This window comes from Carcharodon carcharias, chromosome 1 (genome assembly GCF_017639515.1).
Source record: "Carcharodon carcharias isolate sCarCar2 chromosome 1, sCarCar2.pri, whole genome shotgun sequence".
NCBI classification, from domain to species: Eukaryota; Metazoa; Chordata; class Chondrichthyes; order Lamniformes; family Lamnidae; genus Carcharodon; species Carcharodon carcharias.
In genome coordinates, this window is record NC_054467.1 from 146,589,453 (window position 1) to 146,604,709 (window position 15,257).

General features: G+C 47.9%; 1 pseudogene; it reads right to left on the minus strand.

The window, feature by feature from the left end:
* Positions 1-1,328: 1,328 nt before the first annotated feature.
* Positions 1,329-1,646, minus strand: LOC121283392 (annotated as a pseudogene).
* Positions 1,647-15,257: the final 13,611 nt, after the last annotated feature.

Consider the following 15,257-nt stretch of genomic DNA (forward strand, 5'->3'; position numbering starts at 1 on the left):
ATGACGACATGCAGCGGGGACACTCCATAGATCCTCAGGTAGCTTATGTGAATGTCTGACTTCTGCCTGGCTGTTGGCAGATCACTTGAACTCTGTGAACAGAGTCATATCATGAAGATGCATTGGGGAAACTTCTCCTGATCCTATGGCATCCCATGTGAGCTGAACCCATCAGACCAAACTGTCAGTGGACACAGATGCTGATTAGATGGGGGGGCCCAGCCATACCTCAAAGATGCTGAGAGCACACAGAGAGAGTGACAGAATGCGTTGATGCCGGCCCAGGACATTCTGGCAACAATGATAAGCCCCGTTGAGGTGCAGGCGTGGCCAATGTGACCAGTGACAGTGAAGGCGCACCATCAGCGTGCTGGGACGGTTGCACAAAACACAGGGAAGAGGCACTGGACTGAGGCACCTGCCTTTGTCTTGTGCAGAAATGTTTCACATCTGAATGATACAAACACTGCTCATCATAACAGGCAGGGAGACATTCTTGGGAGTTTATTTACAATAGTAAATATTATGTACAAGCGATTAATACTCCTGCCCAGGCTGTGCAACAACACCTTGCGGCGCTTAGAACACGGCCCAGGAGCTGTCGCTATAACTGTGATCACGAGCGAGGAGATGTAGGAATTCACTCTCCCCACTCCGGGGTCCCGGGGTCGGAGTAGCTCCTCTGTACCAGAACCCCCAGAGACAGAGAGGGCAGAGGGACCGCGAGTTACTCCTTCAGGAGGACAGCAGTTGGACCAACCAGAAAATTAAATGCAAGCTTTAAACCACCATCAAAGACCTCCCACGATCCTGAGCTGAATCCAGCTGGTCTTCAATTTGAAGAAATGCAAAGATCTTGGCTGTCAAATTGCAGGATGTACCTGGAAGAGCTGGTCCAGCACATTGACCAGCTCCACAAATGCAATGACATCAAGGAGGTGGGCCAATTATTGTTGGGAAAACTAGCAGTAATCGGAGGGGTCACCACTAGGGAACTATACAGTGAGTTTGGACTGGATTTGGAAGGCTAGACTGCAACGAGGAAGAGCCCCACATGATTCAAGGGCGGCTGGGAATCTTTATCTGCCGCAATTGGATCTTCATGTTGATTCCATCAGCAAAGGTATTGAGGGCAGGGAGAGGAATAATCAGCTATGATCAAAAGGCCACCAAAATAGCTAAGGGTGAAGCATGGTGCAATGGCAGGTACCCAATAAAATCCCAGTCGGTTTTATGTAGTTTTTTTAAAGGCCTAATAATGGCTTTATTTAATTTGAAATATTATTCATTCATTTACAATGGAATGCTGGTCCAACACAGGGTAGAGTTCAAACATTACAACCAATCAGGCTTCTTTGGCCAATGACCTCACCAATGTAAAACCACATCTCAATTTCCGTGGCCACAAGTGTGTTCCTCAGGGCATCCTTTACAGTTATTTGTTTATAACTCCCAGCCTAAAATGATACCACAAGGCCCTTGAAGCTTTCAACAACCACTGGGATTTCTCCAGGCGTTGGAGGAGTCAGCTCCACTTGAGCATGTTTTCAGAAGGTAGCCAGACGTGGTTTAGAGTAATTAGCAGCAGCCACAGGGCGAGTTTCAGTCATCACTTTCTGCATCAAAGGTCGCAGCGTCTCCGCCATCTTCACAATGTCACCTCCGGGAAACATCCCGAGTCTTGGAAATGAAAAAAAACACTTTCCTGATTAGGCTCAGGTATGCCTCGTTGCGGCCTGAGCTATGTGCTGCTGCAGTTGGAGTGGGTGTTGCTGCTGTTCTTTGCTGCCTCTTGCTGCTTGCTGCTTTTCCCCCAGGCTGCTCAGGACTTCTAGCTGTCTGTGTTGCTGCTGCCCAGGAGGCTGCACCACCTGAGACCTGAAGAATTGGAGGAGGGAGAGGAGGTGTTGTAGAACGGGGAGGCCCGAAGGCAAGAACCTTTTTAAATAGCACCTGTGGTGGGTGTCTGGAAATGTTTTTGGTGGGGGCAGAAGACAACCTTTTGCTTTCTATGGGAGGAAAGAGGGCATTTGTAGAATTTTGGGGAGGAGGGGTTTGTGTGTTGATTTAAGATCTTGCCCTCACCCCTCCCTCACTCCCCACACACACTCTGACCGTGTCTAAGAAGGAAAGTGCCAACTTCTGTCTGCCAGGCAGTACCGGCTGCTTAGTGAAGACATCACCCTCCCCCTAGAAGAAGACCAGCGAGGCCCCCACCCCAACTCCACTCCACCTAGTGACACCCACCCACCATGCAACATTTACCCTTTCCCTCCATCCTTTCCCCCCTCCCCTGGGTGGGATATTTTATGGTATAGAGCTCAGGGGGCGCCGTGGGCATGGCTCTCTCCTATGGCCTGTAGCCGGGCCTTCCCAGACAACTGTGGAGGCAGTGCTGTCACTGGTGACGAGGTCCCCCAAGAAATCATATGCGGGTGCAGCTGCTCCAGCGGCCCCATTGCCCTTCTGGCTTCTCACAAATATCCTGGGGGTTAAGAGGTACACCCACCCCAAAATGAAGATCGAGGCATGCTGGGATTCTCGGCCTCGCAGCCGTGGTTGCTGCCTCGAAGATGTACAGCAAAGCCATCTTTTTCTTGAGGCCAGAGCGGGCAGTGGACCTGGCCCTTGCAAAATTGTTCACTGTGGGCGGAACATTTCTGGCAGTGGACCCTCTGGAGGCCACCGACCAGAGGGTAATTATTTCCAACATTCTGCCCTTTGTCCCCAGTGAACTCCTCATCCCCCACCGCTATCAACTATGGGAGGTTAAGTCAGGGGCCTCACCAATCCCACTTGGCCTCAAGGATTCAGCACTCTGCCACGTGTACTCCTTCCTGCACCAGGTTTTCCTCCACCTAATCTGGGGGGAGTGCACAGAGGGGGTTTTAATATTGAGAATGAGGGGGTTGCCTACAGCATGTTTTGGTTGGTGGGCAGCATGAGGTGCCATGCCTGCAAAGAGGTGGGACACATTAGCACTGCCCAGGTGGCTGTGACTGGCACCACCCAGCCTCCCCCACCACCACTGCATCTTCCTTCTCACAAGGGGAGGTGACGCTGGTAGCTAATAGCACCTCAGCCGCTGGCAAGGTGAGGGGAAGAGTGTCCGCATGGAGAAAAGGAAAGCACGCAGAAGCTGCCCCCTCAGAGCCAAACCGAATCACAGCCCGAACGTCAGGCCACTCGACGATTTGGCTCGGGGAACATCTGGACCTGGTGTCACAGTGGCGCATGATCCCAGGCCCGTTGGTGCCTCAATGTCTAGTGCTGGGCCCAGCCCTGAGGATACTCGCCGAATTTTGTGGGAGGCCCTGCTGCAGGTTGGCCTGAAGGGTGCCGGAAAGCTTGAGTCCCCTATAAGTCTGGGGGAGCTGACCAGCACCCTCAACAGCCTCTCCAGGGGCAAATCCCCAGGGCTGGATGGACTGACTGTGGAGTTCTTCAGTGCGTTCTGGGGCATCCGGGCATCCTAGGGAACAACTACATGGGGGTCCTGGGGGAGACCTGTGATTGCCCTGCTGCCAAAGAAGGGGGATCTCACCAATTTATGAACCGGTGCCCAGTCTCCCTCCTCAGCACAGATTACAAGATCTTTGCCTGGGCAATGTCTTCTCATCTTGACACTGTGCTAGGCCACATGATCCACCCTGACCAGTCCTACATGGTCCCGGGCTGCACCATCCTTGATAACATCTATCTGGTCCGGGACATTATCCACTTTTCCCAGAGGACTGGTCTGTTGGGCGCCTTCCTGTCTCTTGACCAGGAGAAGGCATTCGACAGGGTGAATCACGAATATTTATTTGGGATTCTGCGAGCATTCGGGTTCGGGACTCATTTCGTCGCCTGATCCGACTTCTGTACACTGTCGCAGAGTGTCTGGTTAAGGTTAACAGGTCCATGACGGTGGCCCTTCACTTTGGGACAGGGGTGCATCAGGGCTGCCACCTGTCTGCCCAATTGTATTCTATCTGCGTGGAGCCTTTCCTGCGCCTCTTGCGGAGGAGGTTGTCGGGATTGGTTCTGCGCAAACCGGGCATTGGGGTGGTCCTTTCGGCTTACGATGATGACATTCTCCTCATGTTCACCGACGCGGCTGACCTGCAGAGATGCGTGAGTGCCAGGGGGGTCTACTCTGCTGTGTCCTCTGCCAGGATCAACTGGGACAAGTGTTCTGGACTCCTGGTCGGTCAGTGGCAGATGGGCCCCCTACTGGGGAGCTCAGGCCTTTCACCTGGAGCAGGACCAGCCTCCACTGCCCTGCTGAGGGATCCTGGCCGGCGAACTGGCAGGAGCTGGAGGTCAAAGCCACCACTCACCTGCAGTGCAGGACAGGACTCTGAGGCTCTGGGTGTTGTCTTACCGGGGGTCGAGTGCTGGTCATAAACATGTTGTGGTACCGGCTGGTCACTTTGACCCCTCCCCAGATTTTGTCACAAAAATATAGAGAATGCTCATCTACTTCTTCTGGGACAAAAAGCTGCACTGAGTCTCCCACTTAGGGATGGTGGTTAGGTACTAGTGTGCCTATGCACCCAGGTGGTGACTGTCTGCCTTCAGGCCCTGCAGTGATACCTTTACATTGAGCCCTTTCCAAGATGGTTGACCTGGCGACTTATTTTTCTGTCAGATGCACAGCCTGAATTATGACGTGCAGCTCCTGTTTGTAGATTGGAGGGGCCTTCGTGGCTCCTTGCAGGTGCTGCTCATCTTTTACCAGGACCTGACCAAAGTCTAGAACATGGTCCCCTCGGCGACGGAGCTCTCTCCTTTCAGGAGTAGCAGCTATTGTCAGAGAGCCGCTGCTCAGGAATCCGCAGCTCTGCCATTATCGGTGGCAGGTGGAGAGGAGGGCTGTGGCTGCCGGGGTGACCAGGATTTGGGACGTGCTGGGTGGCAGAGGAGTGGGCTGGATGATTCCATAGCAGTTGGTACACTGCACATTAGTGGACATCTGGCTTATGGCCATTCATGAGCTTACGACGGTTGTGCTCAGCCCCGATATCACATTGGGTCTCGAGATGGCGCAGGTACACAGTGGTCTTCCACCTGAGCGTACCCATGTTCGGACAGAATTCCGCAATGGCCTGAAATCCCGAACTCCCATCGGGAGCTGGCGCACTGAAACCTGACTCACCTCGTGGAAATGCCCTCTGTGTCCTTTAGCATGGTGTGAAGGGGTTTCCTGTATGGGCCGCTGCTGCAGACCCTTCACTTCCTTGCCCTCGCCTGCCACCCGGACACACCCTGGCATGCCTTGTTGCAGTCTGACAAGGAAGGCCCCCGGTTTGGGCCCCTCTATGGGGGTATCCTCCTGCTTTCTAGCTGGGGCCTGGGATGAGGGGTGTTGCACGCAGCAGTCCCATTCAACCATGGGATGTGTCAGTTCCTGGACTCCAAAGGTACCTGCGCCTTTTGCAACCTTGTGGAGCCCATGGACCACATATATCTTAATGGTCATAGGCTGCTCCCACTTTTCAGTTATTTGAAAAAACTTTTACTGTTGTTTCATTTGCATTTCAGTCCCACGGTCCTGATCTACGATCCAGTGTGGAGGGGGGCCGGGAGGGAGGAGGACCTCCTTGTGAACCTGTTCCTGGGCCTGGCCAAGTTGGCCATTAACAGGTCCAGGCAGTGGGCAATCGAGGGTGTCGACTGGCCTGACTGTCTGCCCCTCTTCCGAGGCTATGTTCACAACCGGGTGTCCCTGGTGTCTGCCAGCACCTTCGGGGCCTTCCATGCTCGGTGGGCACTGCAGGGTCAGGGGTGCTTTTTCGATCCTTTTGATCACATTTTGATTTAATGTTGGTAAGTTTCCTTTGAATTTTGTCTTTGTTTTTGCAGTTTCCCTTTAAGGGGCTGCTTTTACATTATCCCTGATTTTGTTAATTTAGTTTAATTGTTTGACTCAAAAGGGTCTTCTTAACTTTCCTAACCCTGCTGCTATATCTTAGTGCTCCCCCGACATCCACAGCGGAGGTGGAGGCAGCCTGCTGGCTGTGATGACTTTGGCAGATGTCCTCTGGAGGGCAGAGACCTGGAAGGCCCCGGCCTGCTTTCAGTGTCCTGCTGTGTGGCAGTGGAACCATCCTTGGCCTGTGGAGGTGGAGCTGCTGGGGTCACAGGAAGAGGGAGCTCGGATGGTCAGACACTCCTGGAGTCACCTGGGTGGATGGCTCCAGGGTACACACTGATCCACCTCCCTGTGGGTGCCTGGTGGCCCCTGACTGTCTCCTTGAGGAGAAGGGGAAAATGGAGTGAGATCAAACTGCCCCGCAGCCCTCTCGCACTGACACTGTTGGAGGCTAACTAGGCATCAGCGATGGAGTGAGCCCACGCAGCAGTGCAGGAGCAAAGTTTTCATGGCAGCTGCCATCCTAGCAGAGTTGACCTCGGTGCATTGGTATGCTGCCACTATCACGTCAAACTGACTGCGGACAGATTCCTCTGTCGTGCCTTGCAATCTGAGGAGTGCAGCGGGCATCCCTTCCTGATGTTCCTGACCTTGCCTTTGCAGCACCAGCAACTGAGGTATGCCTGAGTCCAGAGGCTCCTCAACTGATTTGGACTCAGTAGTTACTGGCCTCCAGCAGTCCTATGAATTCTGGAAACAGACAGTGCAGTGTTCTCCCCAGGTTGTGACCCCAAAGCTACCCTAGAACTAAGTCCCACTGAGGTGTGTGCTTCTGCATTGGTGGAGGGTGTGGGTGAGTGCTGTGATGGGTCTTCAATGAGGATATCCTCCGATTCTTCTTCCGAGGCTTCTTCGGGGCTTGAACCAAGGACCTGGGTCGTGAACCCCCTCTGCTGCTTCCCAGATGTGCCTGCGAAAGCAAGGAGAGGTAATTAACGCATGGCAGGGGACTGCGGAACAGGGGAATTTACTCCCAGCATAATTGTCTGATGGATGCTGCACTGCTGGATACTCACTTGGCTGAACACCACAGACCTCATCCTTAGCACAGGAATGGTCCAGATCGTCGTCGGCCAGCTGGATGACTCTATTTTTGAACTTCGTGAGGACCTTGATTTCATGCCTTCCTCCACCAGTTGTCAACCTCTCACTTTTGTTGTGTGCCAGCTTGTCCTTCATGAATACAGATGGAGAGAGTGTAAGCAGGATGCCTGCCAGGCTATATAACAAGAATGCCTGGCATATGTGGGTGGTGATTGGTGCCATGAATGGGATGAGGACATGGTCGCAGAGCAGATGAAGGTGTGCATGAGACAGAGAATGGAGATGTCCCTTGAACTGGCTGTGAATGAGATCCCTGTGGGTATGTGATGGGTTTGTGAGTGTGTGAGTTGAGAGCGATGAGAAGAGTGACTTATGCTGGAGACCAGAGGAAATCATTCATCCTCTTCCTGCACTAGGTATCCTTTGCAGGGTTGGTGACCTTGCTTCTGGTCTTTGCCCAGAGCAGGGGTTGAGGACACAGCTGGGGGCATCCACTGTGTCCAGTCGGCACTCAAGGGAGGTGTTGCTAAATTTGGGGGTAGCATTTTTCATCCCTTTGGCAGCAATCAGTTCCCAGCAGCTTCCGATCCCTTAGAAATTGCTAGCTCTGTGTAGGTGTGGCCTTTAAATATGGTCCTCAGTTTACTAAAGGCCTGAGGTGACGGTGGGGTGGGCGAACCAGAGGCTGTCCCACCAGAGCCCCAGCGTGTTTCCTGGGAATTAATTAGTAATGAGGTGGGACATCTAGATAATGGGACAATACGGCATATGGCGGGTAAAATGCCCTTTATCCTGCATGTTGCCACACCTACTGCAAATCTCGGATGATTCAGCCCAGTGTCACAGATTGACATTTGATCATGTGTTGCTGGTATCTGTTATCTGTTCTCTGTGTGTGTTTAATTAAATCTGGCTTTGGATCCTGGACAGCAGATATTTTAAGGTATTGAATAAAATTCCTGTGCACATAAATAACTTGGAGTATATCATCTCTGCATATCTCCAAGGTATAAAACACAACAACCTTCACTGTTTAGGCAGTTTTATGGCAGATCACGTTTCATCATTATAAAATCATTGATTTTCATTCTATGGTTTCAAACAAGTAGCAGCATCATGATTATTGTGGAGTTGAGAGTGATGGAGGAGAGGTAGAAATTGGTGACAATGTCTTTATTATCCAGTGGCAACATGCTGAAGTATAAAGCTGCTAGACTGGGCATGCAACACATGGTGATGGGAGAAACTTACTTGACCTCATACTCACCAATCTACCTGTCGCAGATGTATCTGTCTGTAACACTATTGGCAGGATTGACCAACGCAATCCTTGTTGAAATGAATCCCATCTTCTCTTTAAGGATGACCTCCATTGTGTTGTGTGTCACTACCACCATGCTAAACAGGATAGACTTCAATCAGCAACTCAAGACTGGATACTTATGAAGCACTTTGAGCCATCAGCAGCAGCAGAATTGTATACAACCACAATTTGTAACCTGATGGCCTGGCATATCCCGAACTCTACTATTACCATTAAGTTGGCGCTCTGCACTGGTTCATTGAAGAGTGCAGGAGGGCATGCCAGAAGCAGCACCAGACAAACTAGTCCAGTCAACCTGGTGAAGCTACAACACAGTGCATACCAAACAGCAGGAGCAGCATGAGATAGCAATCCCAAAACCTAAGCCCTAGAATCTTGTTACATCCGGTCGTGAATAGTGGTGGACAATTAAACAATTAACTGGGGGAGGAGGATCCATGGATATCCCCAACCTTAATGATGCCCTTGGAGTGTTGAGCGTTTGATCCATCTTGGCCTCTTTTTGAGGTCCCCAGCATTACAGATGCCAGTCTTCAATCAATTCAACTCACTCCACATGATATCAAGAAATGGCTGAAGACACAGGATACTGGAAAGGCTATGGGCCCTGACAACACTCTGCAGTAGTACTGAAGACTTGTGCTCCAGAACCAGCTGTGCCCCTAGCCAAGCTCTTCGGGTAGAACTACAACACTACCCAGCAATGCAGAAAATTGCCAAGATATGATCTATCCACAAAAAGCAGGAAAATCCAGCTCGGCCAATTACCGCCCCATCAATCTACTCTCGATCATCAGCAAAGTGATGGAAGGTGTCATCAACAATGCTTTCAAGTGGACCTTACACAGAAATAACCTGCTCACTGACGCAACCTAATAAGTAGTGACTCGAATCAACCCATTTTATCTCAGAGATCTCTTTTTATCTAACATTTCTTTTATACAAGTAAGGTCAACTCTTAACCTTTCATCATTCAAACTCTGTTGAATGTACATTATCCCACAGAAAATGATTATCCACATAGCATTCAATGCGCAAACCTTTCTCAGAATGCCCCTTGTATAGGATTTACCTCAACACTACTGCTACTGTGCGTCGTTGGTGGAGGAAGTGAATATTTGTGGACATGGTGCCAATCAAAAAGCAATCAAGTAGGCTGCTTTGCCCTGGATGGTGTCAAGCTTCTTGAGTGTTGCAGGGGCTGCATTCATCCAGGCAAGAGGGGAGTATTTCATCACACTCGTGACTTGTGCCCTGTAGATGGTGGACAGGCTTTGGGGAGCTAGGAGGTGAGTTACACGCTGCACGATTCCTAGCCTCTGACCTGCTCTTGTAGCCACAGTATTTATATGGCTATCCATTTCAGTTTCTGGTGAATGGTAACCCCCAGAATGTTGGGATTCAGTGGGGACTCAGTGATGGTAATACCATTAAACATCAAGGGGCGATGGTTGGATTCTCTCTTGTTGGAGGTGGTCTTTGCCTGACACTTGTGTAGCGTGAATGTTACTTGCCACTTGTCAGCCCAAGCCTGGATATTGTCCAGGTCTTGCTGCATTTGGACATGGACTGCTTCAGTATCTGAGGAGTTGCCAGAGGTGCTGAACATGGTACAATCGTCAGCAAACATCCCCACTTCTGACCTTATGATGGAGTGAAGGTCATTGATGAAGCCGCTTAAGATGGTTGGGCCGAGGAGACTACCTTGAGGAACTACTGTGGTGATGTCCTGGAGCTGAGATGACTGACGCCCAACGGCCATAACCATCTTCCTTTGTGCTAGGTATGACTCCAACCAGTGGAGAGTTTTCCCCCGATTTGATGCCAATATTTCCAGGGCTGCTTGATGCCACACTCGATCAAATGTTGCCTTGATGTCAAGGGCAGTCATTCTCACATCACCTCTGGAGTTCAGCTCTTTTGTCCATGTTTGAACCAAGGCTGTAATGAGATCAGGAGCTGAGTGGCCCTGGAAGAACCCAAACTGGGCGTCAGTGAGCAGGTTATTGCTAAGCAAATTCCACTTGATAGCACTGTTGATGACCCCTTCCATTACTTTACTGGTGATGGAGAGTAGACTGATGGGGCAATAATTGGCCGGGTTGGATTTGTCCTGCTTTTTGTGTACATAACTGGGCAATTTTCCACATAGCCGGTTTAGATGCCTGTATTGTAGCTGTATTGGAACAGCTTGGCTAGGGGTGCAGCAAGTTCTGGATCAAATATCTTCAGTTCTATTACCAAAATATTATCAGGTCCCATAGCATTTGCAGTAGCCAATGCCTTCAGCTGTTTCCTAATATCACATGGAGTGAATTGAATTGGCTGAAGACTGACATCTGTGGTGCTGGGGACCTCTGGAGGAGGCCAAGATGGATCATCCACTCGGCATATCTGGCTGAAGGTTGTGGCAAATGCTTCAGCCTTATCTTTTGCACTGATATGCTGGGCTCCTCCATCATTGAGGATGGGGATACTTGTAGAGCCTCCTCTTCCAGTGACTTGTTCAATTCACCATTCACAACTGGATGTGGCAGGACTGCAGAGCTTGGATTTGATCCATTGGTTTGCTTAGCTCTGTCTATCACTTGCTGTTTATGCTGTTTGGCACGCAAGTAGTCTGTGCTATAGCTTCACCAGGTTGACATCTCATTTTTAGGTATGCCTGGTTCTGCTCCTAGCATGCCCTCCTACACTCTTCCTGGAACGAGGGTTGTTCCCCTGGCTTGATGGCAATGAGAGAGTGGGGGATATGCTGGGCCATAAGGTTACAGTTTGTGTTCAAGTACAATTCTGCTGCTGTTGATGGCCCACATCGCCTCATGGACGCCTAGCCTTGAGTTGCAAGATGTGTTTGATATCTACCACATCTAGCACGGCGGTAGTGCCACACAACATGGTGGAGGGTATCCTCAGTGTGAAGGCAGGACTTCGTCTCCATAATGACTGTGTGATGGTCACTCCCACTGATACTGTCATGGACAGATGAATCTGCGGCAGGCAGGTTGGTGAGGATGAGGTCAAGTGTATTTTTCCATCATGTTGGTTCCCTCATCACCTGCCGCAGATGCAGTCTAGCAACTATGTTATTTAGCACTCGGCCAGCTCAGTCAGTAGTAGTGCTACCGAGCCACTCATGGTGATGGATATTTCAGCCCCCCACCCAGAGTACATTCTGCTCCCTTGCCACCCCGTGTACTTCCTCCAAATGATGTTCAGCATGGAGGAGCACTGATTCATCAGCTGAGGGAGAACGTTACGTGGTAATCAGCAAGAGGTTTCCTTGCCCATGTTTGACCTGACGCCATGAGACTTCTGAAGTCAATGTGGAGGACTCCCAGGGTAACTCACTCCCTACTCTATGTCACTATGCTACCACCTCTGCTGGGCCAGTGGGACAGGACATACCAGGTATGGTGATGGTGATGGTGGTGCCTGGGATATTATCTATAAGGTATGATTCTGTGAGGATGACTATGTGAGACAGCTCTGCCAATTTTGGCACTAATCCCCTCATATTGGTAAGGAGGACTTTGCAGGGTTGACAGGGCTGAGATTCCTGTTGTCGTTTCTGCTGCCTAGGTCAATGCTGGGCAGTCTGCCAGGTTTAATTCCTTTTTTGTGACCTTGTAGCAGTTTGATACAACTGAGTGGCTTGCTAAACCATTTCAGAGTCAACCACATTGCTGTGGGTCAGGAGTCACATGTAGGCTAGACCAGGCAAGGACAGCAGATTTCCTTCCCTAAAGGACATTAATGAACCAGATGGGTTTTTACAACAATTGACAATGATTTCATGATCATCATTACACTTTTAATTCCAGATTTTTATTGAATTCAAATTCCATTACCTGCCATGGCAGGATTCGAACCTGGGCTGCCAGAGCATTAACCTGGCTTTTTGGATTATTAGTCCAATGACAATACCACTGTTAGCATGGGAAAAGGGCTAATTTCATGTCCTTTAGGTCACCTGACACTGGAGACTTGAGTAGGCATTTCTCTGAATTTAATTTGCTTTACATTTTATTTCCCCTCAAAATCTTCTCAATTGTAGTGTACATCATAATACTAAGTTCCAATATGTTATAATTGGCATCGGGTCCTGTCCTTGTCCTTTGGGGATAATAGCCCTGTTCTGTGCATCGGTATCACTTTGTCTGTCTTCATCAGTCCCTTATCCTCCATATTCTGTTCCTCTTAACTGTCAGACTATATGAGATACAGGGTGTCTCATCACCTTCTACCGATTGCTCAGATTCTGAAAGCTTATGATCAGCACTGATTAACCAAGATGAATGGACATTAGTAGTTTGACTACCCTGTTGGAGAACCACTGTTTTTCCCATCATACCCTATCACCCTTCCCAAGCCTTTCCACTCTTTCTGACCCTCTTTTTTTATAGTATACTAAATCCCCAGGAGCAATGTTTATCTCTGGTGGTTTTATGTGATGCTATAAAGTTTATCAAATTTTCTCAGCAACTTCTGCCTTGATGAATGCCCTTCTCCTTGCATGTAGGGCATTCACGTGTGCAGAAAGGCTAGAATTATTTGTAGCCCATTCCAAGGCCAGGGGACAGTCACACTGCACAGAAGGTATTTTAGGATTCCCCCAAAAGCCGACTGATACGGACTTATAGCCCCCAGTGATTTGAAGCGAATTGTTTGCATGGACTACCCATACCAGGAAAGATGTTGGATTGCAATTTGATTGGTTAGCTAAGATCTTATTCAGCATATCATCAATTGAAAGTACTTTTTGGTTGCAGCATTCATAACTACACTGTTCATATTTTCTCATATGTATCTAAACTTGCCATTGGCAAACCCTCCTCATTGCCTGTCAGGAATGTAGCCAGTGCTCCCAGTTTGATCCCTATCCATTTGTTCTACAATCACTCTTTGACGTTATGACGTATTACTATAGAAAGACTGAATTTTGTTGTTATGTCTATAAAATGCAAGGTGAAAATGTTTCTCTCCTTGCCTCACACCTTGAAATTCATAGCTACTACTTTATTAAAATCCCGTGTTCATGGGAGACTTTCAATCGACCATGCCTGTGTCCTCTAATGCTTTTTGCATATATCATATTTTTCACTAATACCTTCAATGCGTTTTGTGTGCTCATCATTAACCACCCCTGCATTCTTTAGTAGGATTTTTAAATCTATATCAAGAGGGATGAGCAAATGATCTATGTTTCTTTAAGGTAGCTTGTTTTTTTCTCTCTCAAACACCTATCACCTGATGCCATTGATACTTCTTCAACATTCTGATTGAGATGTTAGGTTTTGTTAAAAGGATGCAATAATGTTCTGATTGCAAATCTATTGACTTTCCAAAGATAATTGCTTTATCATGTTCCATTTCCAGTTTCTTTGATGCTTTTTTCCTGGAAGGCTTGCTCATCAACAAGGGTATCTCAATATTAATACATCCATACTAATATGGTGGCTTACTCCAGCTAATCTGCATGGAAACACCACTCTTTTCAATAACCTCAATGTGTTGTCATCTCCAAAACTGAAACAAGTAGAATTTTCATATTCCCTGACTTTACTTCAATCCTTACAACTGAGTGCACCTAAATAACATTTTAACCAATCTATTCCACATAGTGCCGATGTGCAACGACTGTTCAACACAGTACAATTAAATGAATCCACAGCTAGTACACTCATTACCAGACTGAAGCTTCTTGAGATCAGTACAATTTCCTCAGATTGATCAATATCATCATCTTTAACTTCCAAATTTTGTGTGTCATGTGTCACTTCAAAAACCCTGCTGTTCTGCTTTGGACAATTTACCACATAATGATAGTTTGAATCACATCTGAAACACCTATTAGCAGTTCTCTGGGCATTTCAGTAGTTCATTTGTCTATTATTATTAGTCCAATCCTGTTGTCTGCCAGATCTGCCAAAAATATCTTCACTCTCATTTATTTTGTCTATACTTTCTCTGTTGTACTGATCCCTGTGCCCCATATCTGAATGACCTCAACAGGCTGCTATCACTGAGTCCTCCATCTTTGGTGACATACTGAGAGTCTCATTTGTGCCATGATGGCTACTGGAAATGACTGCTTTCCCAGGAATTTTAAAAATCATTTATCTGATCTAAAAGTGTGTTACTTTCTGAGAACCTAACACCAGTTAAGACCAGGAGCCTATCCATGTGTGACATTTCATAATCCAATAATTTGAAAGTAAGCACTGAACAAAGAATTTCCTAATTGAATTTCTGTAATATTTTACATAGTCTATTAAAGTCCTTGATATATTCCTCTATGAAGTAACCAATCATCTTTTGAAATCTGTCAAAGTCTAACCTTGTCTCATAGGCGTTTCATAGATCATCTTTCTTATAAATTTTGTCCATGAAATGTGATAGAATATCCAAACTTCATTTGTGTTCAACTGATGGGCACCCAGTTCACAAAAAAACTTTGCTGCTGAAGGCCATACCTTGTTTTCTCTTCAGTAAAGCCATGACCTGTGTCCACATATCCACTCTATTTTTTTTACTGGTCATAAGGTTCAGTTTCAGAGAACAGCACTGATTAATCAAATCCTGACACTTTGTACCCACCTTCAGCCATTTTCTTCACAAAACTCAGATTACAATTTTCTGTTTGAAAAAAATTCCTAGTTTCCAACTTTCACCTTGAGGCAACCATTCTCTATGGTCAATTCAATCCCAAGCATTTGGTGGAGTTTGAAAATAGACACTACTACTTTTCTTGATAATAGTTTTAGTTACAGAATGCAACATCATATGTGCCTCCTTCCCAACTACTACCTCCCGTGTTCCAGCAGTCTCTCTTTATAAGTGCTCTAGGTAATTAATTAAACAATGCACTTTACCTGTGTATCTAAGCTATATAATGAACATACCCATTAACAATGTACACCAGGCAGGGTTGCTGAAGTCTGCTGATAGGAGAAAGATCTAGGTCTTACA